This window comes from Balaenoptera borealis (assembly GCF_965194805.1).
Source record: "Balaenoptera borealis genome assembly, chromosome: 21".
NCBI classification, from domain to species: Eukaryota; Metazoa; Chordata; class Mammalia; order Artiodactyla; family Balaenopteridae; genus Balaenoptera; species Balaenoptera borealis.
In genome coordinates, this window is record NC_138880.1 from 16,751,020 (window position 1) to 16,766,180 (window position 15,161).

Consider the following 15,161-nt stretch of genomic DNA (forward strand, 5'->3'; position numbering starts at 1 on the left):
ATCTAAATCAATTGGATTAGAAATATGTTTGTTACAATTCTAATCTATGAGTTATATGCACTTAATGTAATAAGTGCAGAAGAAAAATAATCTATTTTACTTAATATTTATCAAGTAAAGAATATATTAAATGCAATTTCTTTTCAGAGTGGTAAGTATAAGTTACCACTTAGAATGTTGCTTTAATGAGGCATTGACAATTTTTAACATGTCTGTGAGAGGATAATTATTGATTTCACATACTCAGAAATATGACTCCTAATATTCATATCTTAAGGAAAAAGAATATACAATTTGCATTTGAAAGTGCATTAATAACTTGATATGTATTATATAATACATATTTTCAGATGTAAAATATTCTATTTGTAAATGTTGGTCTTCTAAATCTGTGTTCACAAATTCCAAAACCCATAACATTCTATATACTTCAAAAAATTCAATTTTTGCCAACATTAGCTACTATTATACAGAACAGAAAACAAAACAACAACCTGGTAAACAAATACTGGTGGGATGTCAGAATATTGTACAAGAGAAGAAAAGTTCAAGAAACAAATTTTATAGAGTTGTTTATCAAAAGTGACTCAAAGGAGGGAAATTAATTATTGAAACTTTGCAGACACTCTGCTTAATTTTTAAAAATATCCTATATTATGGGTACCATAGGATTATTAAAAATATTTAATGATGTAAATGACATGAGCGCTGACCAGTTAGAAGTGATGCTGGCTGAAAACAACATGTGTGGGCATACTAGCATGGACCAGCCTACGATCACCCAGGTATTATTATACCTGTTGGAGATTCTGAAAATAAGACTCACAGAGTCTAGCCTATTATCCAAATAACCATTAAAACTAGAAACTAGGCTGATATGATTTCACTTTTGTTGTCTTTCTATGAAAATTTAGATTTGTATATGATACCATGTACATATGTGCAACAGAGGACTTTTTGTTGTTATTGTGGTTGCAAAAGCAGAATTAAATTAACCAAAGGAATTTATAAACAAATGAATCACATGACTCGCTCTAATTTCTTATGGCCCTCGTCTATTTTCCTCAGGTCCACTTGAGACAACTTCCGAAATTACATGGTATTTTAATTTAATTGCTCAGAACCCAGTATCGTTCAAATTGAAGACCTTATGTCGGCTTTTGATCTCAGGTAAAAATGCATGAAATGCAAATACTATTTGCCATAGTGATGTGGATTGTGGTGCAGCAACTGAAAAAAATATCATAGAATTTCAGAAGAGAAGAAAGTGAACTAGACTTATTTTGGTATGAATAGTAATAATAATATGAAAGTGATCCAATTTGCATGGTGGTGCTGGTGAGGAAGTGGGTGGATTATCCCACTGTTATTACAGGATGCGTCAGAGCGTATTAGATGCCTGCCTAATGTTCATTGCACCCTTATTTTCTAACTGAACTCCATTTTTAGCAGGAGTTAATCTGCAACTATAACACATTTCAAGGCTTCTTTGCAGCTAACTGGGGCCTTCTATCCCTTCAAAACAGAAAAAAAGAATAATTCTTCCTAGCCCTGGACTTCATTTAATATTTATTGAGCCTCTAATACATCCTAGTCATTATCTATGTAGAGTATGGTGTACCAGGCTAAATTTTTAAAATGAAAATAGATTCCAGTCGATTTTCAGGAAAACTTTATTCCTTCGAGAGAACTGAGTGGGTAGGAAAATTCATCCTGAGGTGTATGTAGTAAGTGACATTTTTGACATCTGCCTTTCAGCGCTTAAAGAATTCCTCATTTTAATTATTGCATGTAAGTAGCTGTTCTGGGAAAAGTAACCACAATCTGATTCCTACTATTGAGGTTACTTTTGTATATTATCTAGGGGGAAATAATAGTTTAGACTGTAGGGTTTTTTGAGGGCATAAAATAATGTAATATTCCTGGCTACACATGTGTACCTGCATGCGTTTCTTGTTTTTGTCTTTTTAAACTATTTTCTTTCCATAAAACGCAAAACATGCATGATACTTAAAACATAGTTTTGCAGGACTTCCCTGGTGAGGCAGTGGTTAGGAACATGCCTGCCGGTGCGGGAGACACAGGTTTGAGCCCTGGTCTGGGAGGATCCCGCATGCCGCGGGGCGGCTGGGCCTGTGGGCCACGATTGCTGGCCCTGAGCGTCTGGGGCCTGTGCTCCGCAATGGGAGAGGCCGCGATGGTGAGAGGCCCGCGCACCGCGATGAAGAGCGGCCCCCACTTGCCGCGGCTGGAGAGAGCCCTCGCACAGAAACGAGGACCCAACGCAGCCATAAATAAATAAATAAATAAATTTTTAAAAAACAAAAAAAAAACACATAGTTTTGCAAAACTATTTTAATTGTTGCCATAATATACTGATGATAGAGGTGGAAAAAGTAAGTTCTTTAATAAATGCTTCTTATAGATTCTCTGTATTTTCTATTCTCTTGTGAATAACTATTCTGTTGTGTTTTCTTTGATAGTAAAGAGATACTAATTCATCCTCTGTGTAGAAACCTGTTAACCCGAAACAAATAGACTGCTAGATATTTCTCCAGCAAAGATGGGTTCATTTGGGATCAGCAGAGAATTACAATTTGAGTTCTGCAACCCTGCAAATTGCCACAAGGCATAGGGAGGAGAATGCTTTTCAAGAGAGGAAAAGGAAGTTGGCCTTGGGGGTGGGGGTGGGGGCGGGGGAGGGAGCTACATTAAACAGAGTGCGTGGCTCTTCTTTGGCTGAGCCCTTGCCAGGAAAGAAGAGTCTTTCTCCTTCCTGTTGGGCTCTGCTGTCATCACAGGGTCTGAGGCTCTCCCTTCTGGTCTCCCAACTCTCTTTAATTGAGGTTTCTGTCTGTTAATTTTTTACAAACCCTTTATAAAATTGAAGACTGCTTTCTTTTCCTTTATTTAAGTTGAATAATCTCCATAGATTTATCCATCTTAGTAGGTATGATTTTATGGTGTTTGTTAACTTTTCAAATTCTTCATCGGCCTCTTCAATTTTAGCTGTCAGAAATAAATATTGTATTTATCATTGTCAATTTTAAAAAGTTATTTAAAATGAATCCAGCTTCTTTAGTGGATATTTTCTTGTACTACCAATGCATGCCATATCAAAAATATTGATAAAATGCAATATTTTTACATTTATCAATTAATCATTTCCCAAAGTAATATATTTTCTAATCTATAGAAATCTGTGTTTATAGTCACCATAAACATCTAAAAAAATGGCACTTCATTTTTTCTTTTAGTATTTGGGATATATCTACAGAGTAATACGTATTTAAATTTAGCTTTAAGTATGCTTTAAAATTTTTGTGTTTACCCTTTAATTTTTTTTTAAAGTTATTACTCTTCCTAAAACTGTAAGTTCAGAAGAATCTCAAAGAATGTATCTGGGGAAGTACCTTTCTAGGCTACAATTTTTTTATCTGGAAGACTAAGAAGTCGGATTAGATGAGCTCTCAGATTCCTTCCAGCTTTTGGTTAGAACATGTCAAAAATGAAGGAAACTCATTTTGTTTTTTCTGATATATTAAATTTATGTTTCTCTTTTTTGTCTTTCTAGATTATACCACATTTACTTCTTTGGCTTTTTAGGTTTTCGTTTGTAGTCTTCCTCACCACTCTTTTCTAATTTAGAGGCATTCCCATTTATATTTCAGCTCCTTGTGTAGGTTCATTGTAACCTTGCTACCTTAATAAGAGTAGGATGGCTTTGGGTATGGCCCCAGGGCTATGGTGAGAGAAAATCAGAGGGTCTCACTTGAAAGAATTGGGATGTTACATTTTATTTCTGGGAGGCAGTGATTTTGCCAGAGGGAAGGAGTCATTCTACTTTAGCAGGTTTTTTTTTTTTTTTTTTAATATTTCTTTGCATCTTTACCCTTGGACTCTAGTGCCTGAACCTACAAGTCTGCTAAATCCTTCCATGATTTTTTATCGCGCTACATACAACATTCTTTCAAATGCAAGGTCAGAGTATAAGTCTCTTTTGATATCATGGTTGTAAAATGAGAAGTGGTGCTTATTTCAGATAAAACCTCTTTTTACCTTCCACAAAAGCTTTATTCTGTCACACATAATATCTGATTTTTACATGTCAGTAAAAAAAAAAAAAAAAAAAGAATAAAACTGAGGAGATGGAGTAATAATGTTTGTAACTATTGAAATCACAGAAATGCATGGCTGGATGATACATTGACAGATCGTTTATTTCACCGTCAGATACATTTGCTGTTAAATCAACCAGGGAAATAGGTCTAAAATCTTTTTATGCTGCCCTGTGGCATCAAGGCCTAATGCTTCTTTTTCAACATTGTTAAGTCATCAATTTAGGCTTTTAAGTATATTTCAGTCATTAGACCTTCAGCATATAGGACTTTTTTTTAAAAGACTGGTAAATATTAACTGAGCACGACTCCGTAACACATTCAAATTGTAATTTCCTTCATGCTTTGAGGGCAATTGGAGGAGACACTTGCACATTTTCTTTTGAATCCTCATCTCTCAAGTTAGTCCTGCTTGATTAAGATCTAGGTATGAAGTCCCAACTCCTGACTCAAAGTTCAAGGTTTATACAAAAACGATTTCATTCTTGAAGTTTGGAGAACTATGAAATTGATAAAGCCCTTATTTCCTCTTCTCTTAACTGATTACAAAATAAATTGTATAAAACAATATAATTGTATATAATTGTATTGTTTGGCCCGTAACATATAGAAATGTTATTTGCCAACACCAGCACAAAGGAGGTGAGTGGGAGCAAAGTTGTACTGGGCTAAGGAAATGATACCAGATGGTAACTCAAATCCACAGGCACAAGTGAAGAGAACCAGAAATGGTGCATAAGAAGATATAAATACCTATATACATGTTATAAATATATACCTGCTCTCCTTTCTTTCCTCAGCTCCTTTAAAATAAATGAAATTATATAAAGTAATAATTATAACAATTTATTGTTGGATTTGTATGATATACAGATGCAACTGAATAACAATAATACCACAAAAAATCAAGCTCTTCAGAATTAATGCTTCTATATCTCAATGGAATTAATCCAGTATAAATCTAGAGTAGATTCTAAATTAAGATATATATAAAAATCCCCAGAGCAACAACTAAGAAAATCCTTTTTTCAAAAGTGAAAAAATATTAAAGAAATTAGAATGTTACATTAAAAATATTCACTTAGTGCAAAAATAATGTAAAGGAGGAATAGAGGAACAAAAAAGATGTAAGACAGAAAACAGAAGGTATGTGGCAGATGTAATGTAACTCTATCAATAAAAACTTAAATGTGAATAAATGAAACAATCATATATATATATATAATATATATATATATATATATGTATATATATATATATATATACATATATATAAATTTGCTTAGTTAGATACCGAACTGGTATAATGACTTATACAGGATAATAAAACCATAAAATTTGGGTTTATCTTCTTTACCATACAGAAATCATTTCCATGAGACAGTAATCATTTGCATCTCATCAGTTTGTTTTTTCAATATCTAGCCTAATATTAATAGGATATAGAATGTTTCCATTAGAGATTCAGATGACTCAAGTGGCTTTGTTAAACAGTGTTCTAGTATCACATGAAAAGAGTTTGCGATCATTCTTTTACCTTGATTTTTAACATTTAATATTACCTACTGTTATTTATTGATATGCAGCTTCATCTAAGAAATGAGGTGGCCAGAAGCAAGCGTTCCTTGATACTAATCCACCCCCGTCACCACGACACAGACTCAGACCCCAAAATATTTATGTATAGATGATAGATGGACATGCAGAGTTTTGAAATGAATGCTGGTCTTCCTTTATGGCTGAAGGATTATAGTTGAAGTTATTTGCAAGTACAGTGTGTCTGTTCTCAACATATAACCTCAGCCCCTAAACCATCCTCCTTTGTCCTGCTTTGTAATATTGGAGCTGGACCTTGTAATCAGTTCTCCTTTAACACTTGGCATAATGTTAAACATTATAGTAGAAGGCTCTGGAAGGATACCACAGGGAGAAGACCCCCTCTTCCAGAAACCAGTGGTTTTCCCCTTTTGCTATAGTGATATGCAGCTGAGCTGCCATTCTCATGTGGGTCACTCAATAGTGTGTACCCTGTGGAGTGGCTTCTTAGCAAGTTTTGCCAGAACTCCAGATGCAGCTTTCTCATGAGATTTGTTCTCACCTCAGAGGTAGCCACGCCCAGCAAGTTTCAGTGCCCTGCTCCCCATCCTCTTCAGCTGGTGGCTTCCTAGTAGTGTTGCTGGAATTCCTTTGTGCAGTTAGTTTCTGCTGGCCAGGCGTGGTGTGCAACACCTCGGTGAAATACTCTGCCCTCCAGTGGGAGACAGTCGCACCTTCTCCAACTGGTTCTGAACATCAGTCTGGGTGGCTTTCTTCCAAGTTTCTCTTCCTTGAATACTCTCTTTTAGTCCTAGAGGTAGTGACTGCCACTTACATCTGTTTTTTCTGTATTCTTTAGATTCTCTTTACCATTCTTATTGGTAAATTCCCTCTTATGAATGAATAATTCTTCATATTCAAATTTCCCAGTGCAAATGACTGGTTTGGTTGCTGCCCGCCAGCTGACACTGGCTGATATAGATGCAGATTTTTGCAGGGAAACAGCAGGAAGATGGACCCACCCTGCCTGACAACATCCTGAAAGAATCCACTCTTTGCACTTGGTCCTGCGCTTGAGGGGAGGTGTCTAAGTTCTCTTCTTTAAGCTTTAGACAAATTTCATTACACTTTTCTTTCAGTAAAGTTATTGCATACCAGCCACCTCTCCCACCCCCGGCAAAGAAAAAAGGTCTGTGGTTTTGCGGGGATAATGGAGCCACCGGGCCGCAGTGCGGAAATCCAGGCACTGACCCTTGACCTCGGGGCACTCCCCCATATCTCAGGCTCAATGTCTGTGGGCACAGATGGGTAGGACATTCTAGAACTCGGGGATAAGAGGGTCATGCAGCTTCCGGGACCATCAGCAAGAAGGACAATACCAACCCGCACAAGAAAAAGTCCAGGAAGTCCTCAGAGACACTGACCTTCAGGAAGCCCACGGACATGCACCAGGAAGTCTAAGCACCGCTCTACTCTGGCAAGAAGGATGCACCTCCACTGTTATCCAGTGACCCTGGTCAAGGCCACCACACAGTTAAGGCCAAGTTGGGCCCCAAGAAGGCGTGGTCCTGTAAGTGGATGCCATTCACCAACCTAGTCTGCCAGGATGGAGCCACGTTCTTCCACTGGCGACAGGCAGCTGAGGAGGGCAAGGACTACCCCTTCGCCCGGTTCCATAAGACTGTGCAGGTGCCAGTGTATTCAGGAGAGGGGTACTAGCTCTATCTTCACGACAACTCTTGAACAAAGGCAGAAACGACCACTTCTTTGACCTCAGCTGCTGCTTTGACCTCCGTTTTGTCATTAGCCACGATCGGGATGACCACCAGCAGTTTAAAAAGAGGTCTGTGGGGGACTTGAAGGAGCGGTATTACCATATCTGTGCCAAGCTGGCCAACATGCACGCCATACCAGACACAGACCTCAAGATACCAGGGTTTGATGCTGGGCACCTGCAACGGCGGAAGGAACAGCTGAAGCATTGCCGGTCACAAGCCTCAGAGCAGGTGGCGGCGGAGAAGTACCCGCTACGTAAGCTGCGCCAGATCTAGTCCCGGCAGAAGGGGCGTGAGGAGCGCAGCCAGGACTCGCTGAAGCTGCTCACTGCTGCAGGCCCCGCTGCGGAAAAAGGACCCCGAGAAGCAGCCGCCCCAGGAAAAGAAGGCCGAGAAGCCAGCTGTTCCTGAGACGGCAGGCATCAAGCTTCCAGACTTCAAGCCTGCAGGCTTCTCCCCGCGGAGCCAGCAGGTGAAGCTGCCAAGGTGCGGGCCAGAATATCGAGGCCCTGGAACAGGTGCTGGGTGTGGAGCTGAGCCTGACACCCGCGGAGGAGCTGGTGCGCATGCTCTACGAGCTGAGGACGAACTAGTGCGGCTGAACGAGCCCAGGCAAGCCTGCGCCAACTGCGAGGATGAGCTGCAGGTGCTGCGCGGTCTCTGCACGAGGCTCTGGTCGGGGCTGGGTGCTGGGAGGCCGCCACGCCAGCGTCCTCCCGCCCGCGGTGCCGAACCCGGCATCGACCCTGACCCTAGCGAGGACACCGTCATCGACCATCGTCGTGTGGCGGGCACACCCTTCGCGCCCACGAGGAAGCGACGGGAATCGTCTCCAGCTCCTCTTCTGTGAAGGAGGCGGAGAAGCCATGCGAGGCCATGCGCGGTGTGGGATGCTGCTGCGTAGAGCTGGTGAGTTGGGGAAAAAACCAACCCCAAAACCTTTTTACCTAAATGAAGACTGTAAGGGAAGTAACTTTGCACAGTAAAGTATGCAGTGCTGCTTCATATTTATGTAAATATCCTATGTTTATGTAAATATTTGTTTTTTCAGTAATTAGCTTATAATAGTTCATCTATGCAAACTTATTTTTAAAAAGTTTTTTATTCCCTAAAAATTTAGAGTACCGGAAAGATTCACAATGAATTGCACATGTTATTGTGTAGTGGTGTTTATTACATTTCCTACTGAAGTGTCTTATTCTCAGAGCGGAGGGAGCTAAAACCCTAGGGTAGAGTTGGAGGGAATCTTTTGAGTTTGAAGGTAATGGACATAATATTTAGTATTTTAGTTTATATTCTATTCCATAAAAGAGTCTATTCTATTTTCATATGTAAAAATTATGCTTCAAGTTACCATTAAATTTCTTAGTATTTTCCTTAAAATTCCTAACACAATATTTAAGCTCCACGAAGATATACATGTTCAGCAGTGATTTTTAACTGTGACTTTCTACCTCCTAGTTGGTGGCCAAGTTCCCCCAGAAGTGCAAATTCCCTCGTATGATATGTAATGACTGTACCCTTGGAGAGTCTAAACACAGTTGCAACCTGGTTCAATTCAGTTTTTCCAGCCTTACCTGCCTACTAGATAGCTTACCACCTGTTTTTTCTTGGGCTTAAAAGAATCCTTAAGCTTTTTAAAAAAATTTTATTGGAGTATAGTTGAATTACAATGTTGTATTAGTTTCAGGTGAAGAACCCTTAAGCTTTGAGAGGAGACATGTTGTCAGGAAGAAATTCAGGTGGGGCATATGCAGTTTTGCAACACGGGCAGCTCTCCTTCTGGGTGGCTATTGGGCAAGGTGTTAGCTGATGATAAATCGAAATCTTCTGTAGATGATATCAGAAATAGTAATGGTTGTTCCATGAGCCAAACTTGATCGTGTGAAGTTTGGGTAGTTAGTTTGTGAGCTCTACTCTCTGTAGTCCTGTGGGGCAACTTGGTCCTTGAACAAGAGCAACGGTCTCTCTTGGTTGTCTTTCTTGGTGTGTACCTGTTAACCATTTCCTCTGGACATTCTTGCTGTCTATGATTGTGATCTCTCGTTCTAATTTTCCTTCTTTTCTTTTGTTTTTATCTCTACCTCACCTTCCCTTCCCCCATCAAAAAAACATAAAAACAAAAAAAAGAAGAAGACCAGGAAAATTATTTTATACTATGGAAAAATCTTTTCCTTGAATCTACTCCCTTTGGTGGAAACCAACATTCTTTGAGTTCCCCAAAGTCTTAGGATTTTGGAGTAAATAGCTAGAAATGGAAGTATTTGGAAGCCATCTTTGTTTTTCTGTCCTGCCATAGACCTCACCTTAAGAAATAAAGACTCAATTTCCCTTTTGCATTGTCAGAAAGAAAATAGGAAGATATGAGGAGAAAAGAACAACCCAGTTTCATAACTCTAAATTGCAACCCCACTATAGCTTGGTATTTCAGATATTGTTTGTATGTTTCCAGTTGGATTGCAAATTGCATGAAGGGAGGCAGAATGCAAAATAAAGGTGTTTTTTTTTTTTATTTGGTAGAATTTTGCCAAAAACAATGTTACTAATTTCTGCGGGGTTGGGGGGTGGTATGTGCCCCCTTTTAATAACTCATTGATTCTGAAAGATTATTTTAGAAACAAGGGCATCTAATCCAATGTTGGGAGACCTTAAAGTCTGCTTTTCCTTGGAGACGTAAAGACTGTTTTCCATGGCTGTCACTGCATGATAGCAGATGTTATCAGGCCACACTAGAATCATGCAGTTAATTTTTACCTTGCTTTCATTGTGATTTTACTTAGAAACCTCTCATGTAATAACTGTTTGAGATAGCTGCTATGTAATCAGAAATGTAGCCTCTTAAGCTTTTTAAGTGCTATAGAACTTTAATTTGTAGTTTGTGAAATAGTGCTTGTAATGATCATTAATGTTTTATAACTTGAGGAGGAGAAATCACAAACTAGAAACTGCAAGATTAAGTAAAAAAATAAAGACCTCAAGCTCTTCTCACTTCATGGGGTTAAAGATTGTAAAGAAATCTCATGTCTATAAGAAACATTCTGCAAATAATAAATTTACCAAAATTTAGTATTTCCATTTTACAGGTTGTCTAATGAGTTGACAACATTAACATAATACTTCCAAAAATAATTTATGTTTTCTTCCTAGCTTTTGATTTGCATTATTATTCTATCATTTCTTGAATCTCAAAACATATGGCTTTGATACACTCTACAGAATTTTCAGCCTTGTGACTATTTAAACAAATCATAGGCAGTGGGGTGTAAGTGAAGAAGTGATGCCATTATTTAGATGGTTTATTCTAAAATTTGTACCATTCAAGACAAAAAGCAAAAAAAATCTCCTCAAGAAATAAACACTTGCCCAAGAGATATCAACACTAATACTCCTGTCCTGTCTCCCGATCATAGTCACGGTCTGAAAATGACACAGACTCTCATAGCATAACTAGATCCAGACTTTTGTTCTAATTTGGACGGTTTCTATCATTAGAAAAAATATACAGACAACATTCCTTTAGAGACAACGTTTATCATTGATAAGGGAATGTGAAATATAGAGTCATTTGAATGAAGCTGAATATTTTGCAGTGATGTACATCTATTCACTTTTCTTAAGTACAGTGACTTAGTCTCCTCACTCAGATTACCTTTAGACTCTATGTGTTTGAAATACCATGTCTGCCTTAGGTAATTTGAAAAGGAGCGTGCATCGAGAGTGTAAACAGTTCAGCAATAGTCCTTCATTTCAGTATCAAACAACTGTTTCCACAGTATGTATGTGTGCATTTGTGTGTGTGTGTGTGTGTGTGTATACGTGTGTGTATATATATATATTTCAAGGTAACCGTTTTGAAAGTAGTTTTTTTGGGGACTGAGAAAACTTGAAATAAATTTTAAAAACATATTTTAATGACATTTGAGAGTAATTATGGAAATTCTTCCTTCTAGGAGAAAAAATAAAAGCACCTTGAGAGCTTCATACACATTAAAGTTACTATAGCATTTGAATACAAATTTCTAGTTACATAAAATACGGCTTTATATAACTGCTAAATTTAGGAGTTTCTAATCAATATAAAAAGCATTGCAAAAGAAGGTCCAGAAGACTATGTATGAACTTCTGGATTCTGATATTTGAAAATCGCTAGAATCCACTCATATTAAGTTGTTTTGAGTCTGGTTAGAAAAAAAAAATGTACCATTTAAATATTTGAATTATAGGGAAGTGCTTCTTTTTTGAGCCATAGTAAGCAGATTAAAATTTATCCATTTTTTAAAAAAAGGAATAAATTTGGTTTATTTCTTTTTAAAGGAAAAAGATGTTTAAACTTTCAGTTTATGTCTTTACTCTTTAGAAAAAAGTCTGAAATGGGCAGTAAACACAGAATGTATATGTCAGTTATAGTTCAGTAAAGCTGGGTAAAAATCCCACAATACTATCCACTTGAAAAGATTTTCAGAGGACATTTCATTACTTCTCTGGCCAGTCTGAACAAGCAGAGATGGAGCAGCCCCGAGTAGACTGTCCCCTTTAGAGATTGTTCATGCTCTCTATGGCTGTGCCTACTGTGTGCTATTAGACAAAAAGCTGCCCAGAAGAGGCCTGACCAGGCCAGGTCCTTTATGCTTTTTAGACTCTGTTAAAAGAGTAACTAAAGCAAATATAATGGTCCCTGGCTGGGATAGCCCTGGGCAGAACTGTGACATAGAGGAGCTCCCCTCTACTTCCCTTTCTGAAATGCTTTCTGCCCTTGAAGTCTCCGTGGCCTCATTTGGCAGCCCAGTTGCCCAGCTCTCTCTCCACTCTATTTCTTTCCCAAACTTTTCATTCTAAAACTCCTCATTGTCCTTAGCCTTGAATGCCTTCCTAGGTAGCTTAGTATTTAAGTTAGAAACCAATAAAGGCAGCAGTGGTTAATCAGTGGTTTCTTGTGACTTTCCCTTTTGAAAGTAAAAGCATTTTTAATTCCGGCATTCAAATTCTATATTAACTAAAGTGGAAGATTACTGACATTGGTCAGCAAACCAGAGAACACAACATTTTGGGGGCAGAAGAACTTTTTCTGGCAGTTGTCCCATTATACCAGATGTCTGCTCAGGTCGGTGTGGGATACACAAAGCCTCACACATGCAAATACTTGCAAAGTCTTTTTTTTTTTTTTTTTTAAGAGTATAGGTTATAAACAGAGGAGAGGGGAATCATTTTCTTATCCTTAAGAGGAATGCTCACATTTTTCTACAAATCTATAACTTTATATATTTGGCATGTATTCAGATTAAGCGAACTTTGATGGAGATCTGTGATGTACGTGGCTTTGTGCTAGGCACTTTGATATTTTTATATTATGCATAAAGAAAATACATGTCAAATCTTTACCATATAATATACTAGTGACTATTGGCTCAGATAATAGTACAGTGCAATAGAAAGAACTTTTTTCTTATAATGATATTCACATCTTTACGTTACAGTTGACCCTTGAACAGTGGGGCGGTTAGTGGCACCAACACTTTTCCCCCTCCCCCGCACAGTGGGACATCTGTATATCGCTTTTGACTGCCCAGAAAGTAACTATCAATAGCCTGCTGTTGACCGGAAGCCTTACCGATAACGTAAACATTTGATTAACACATATTTTGTATGTGATATGTATTACATACTATATCTTTACAATAAAGTAAGCCAGAGAAAAGAGAATGTTATTAAGACAATCATAAGAGAAGATACATTTACAGTCCTATACTGTATTTATCGATAACCTAAGTTTATTTCGTCTGGTTACAAAATGAATCCTTTGTGTGTCAGTACCTGCGTCAGCGTTGTCTTATATGATACAAAACACTGTGGATGTTATACGTATTACTAACACTGGGCATCAAAAATGAAAAGATAATGTGAAAGAGAAATTCATATTTATTTACAGGTATAATGATTTATACATTGATAATTAAAGAAGCCGCAGTATGATTGCTTTATGGTGGTAGCCTAGTGCAGTCTATAAGATTGCTCCATGGTAGCCACCTATAAAGGAATGAATGAATCTTCATACAATTTTTATGGCACATAGTATTACAATCATATTCATAATATAGTATTAAAAACATTGTTACATTAAAAACACTTACCTTTGATGATAGGCTGATACACAGTTTCTCCATTTATAAGGGAGGCATACTGTATGGTAATGTAATTCTTTGAATGTAAAGTTATAAAACATGCAAATACTATGCCATTTTATATAAGGGTCTTGAATGTCCAGGGATTTTGGTATCTGAGGGGGATCCTGGAACCAGTCCTCTGATACCGAGGGATGACTGTACAGGATGCAAAATTAAAGATGTAGAAAGAAAAATAGTTACTGAATTAAAAATTAGAGGCAACAACTAATGACACAGGAGGAAGTAGAGGACTTTGGGAGGTGGAAAAGCAAAAGCATGCCAAAATTGGGGAAACTGAAAGCATTTGAAATGGTTGTAGCATACAATAAACTAGAAAAGAGAGAGGTGAACCTGGGCAGGTCATCAGGAGCCAGATTAGAAAATACTTAATGAACTATGAAAAGGTTTCGGACTTTATCAGAAACACTTAGGGTTTTAAGTAGAGTAACATGATTTTTAAATTTGTTTTTTAAAAATATTCTTGTTGTAGTGAAGATAGTGGATTGAGCTGGAACAATTCTGGATGCAAAGAAACAAGTTAGAAGGCTGTTGAAGTAACTTAAACTATAGCTTATGGCTATAGAACAACAAAAGAAAAGAAGTTTGTGAATTTGAGAAATACTTAGGTGGTAGAATACACTTGCAATGAAGGAAGGTCAAAGAGTCGAGGATAATACCCAATTTTCTTGTTTGAGCAACTGAGTCACTTACTGAAAAATGGCAGAAGGCACCCATCTTTTGGAAGAAACAACATGAGCTCAATTTCGGAAATATTAAGTTTGACGTGTACATGAGAAAATTTACATGGAGAGAAACATGGAGAATTTGGGTAGATTTATGGAGCGAGTGTTGGGCTGGTGGCATATGTGAGAATTCTCAATACATTGGTGATGTTTGAATTTCTGAGAATGAAAAGAAGAATAAAAAGTTAGTGTGTTTACAGTAGCATCTGAGAAATGCTGAGAAATGGCATTTGGGGGATTGTAGAAGAAGACAAACAGCAGTGTGCAGATAAATAAAAAAACAAAGTAACAAAGCTGATTCATGGATTTGTAGCCTTTGCCAATTTCCATGGGTAAGCATTCCTGCTGTTACTTATTTTTGAGCTATCAGTGTTAACATCCCCTTGAAGCTGGGAAAAGGTGCATGCAATTAGCTCTCATGAATTGGTGCAAGCTGGTTTCTTTATATCCCGGAGAAACCTAGAAGCAGAAGCAGAGTAGGGAAGCATGAGCAGTGAGGAATTAACAATCAGTGCATGTAGAAAAATCCTTCAGAGAGAGATGGGGAGGGCAGGATACATTTTGTTTTTGATTGGAGGAAGATCTGAGTAGATTGATTTATTTATCTATCTATCTATCTATCTATCTATCTATCTATCACTAATTTAATAAGAAAACGCGTTTGATAGATTTTCATAACTGAGAAATTTAGTGTAAAGGCAGAAAGAAAAGGACCGGTTGGGAATTGTAAGCCATGGAGCAGAAGAGGTGACTGTGCTGGCCCCAAGCAACTCCATGGTGCTGGGATTTCAAAATCCTCAGAAACTTGTGGCCAGACCTCCATCATCA

The 15,161-nt window shown here is 37.8% G+C and overlaps 1 pseudogene across 1 annotated transcript; it reads left to right on the plus strand.

The window, feature by feature from the left end:
• Nucleotides 1-701: 701 nt before the first annotated feature.
• LOC309619498 (DNA methyltransferase 1-associated protein 1 pseudogene) lies at nt 702-14,941 on the plus strand (annotated as a pseudogene). The gene is made up of 2 exons: nt 702-785; nt 6,967-14,941. The product of its transcript is annotated as a DNA methyltransferase 1-associated protein 1 pseudogene (transcript).
• The last annotated feature ends 220 nt before the right edge of the window (nt 14,942-15,161 follow it).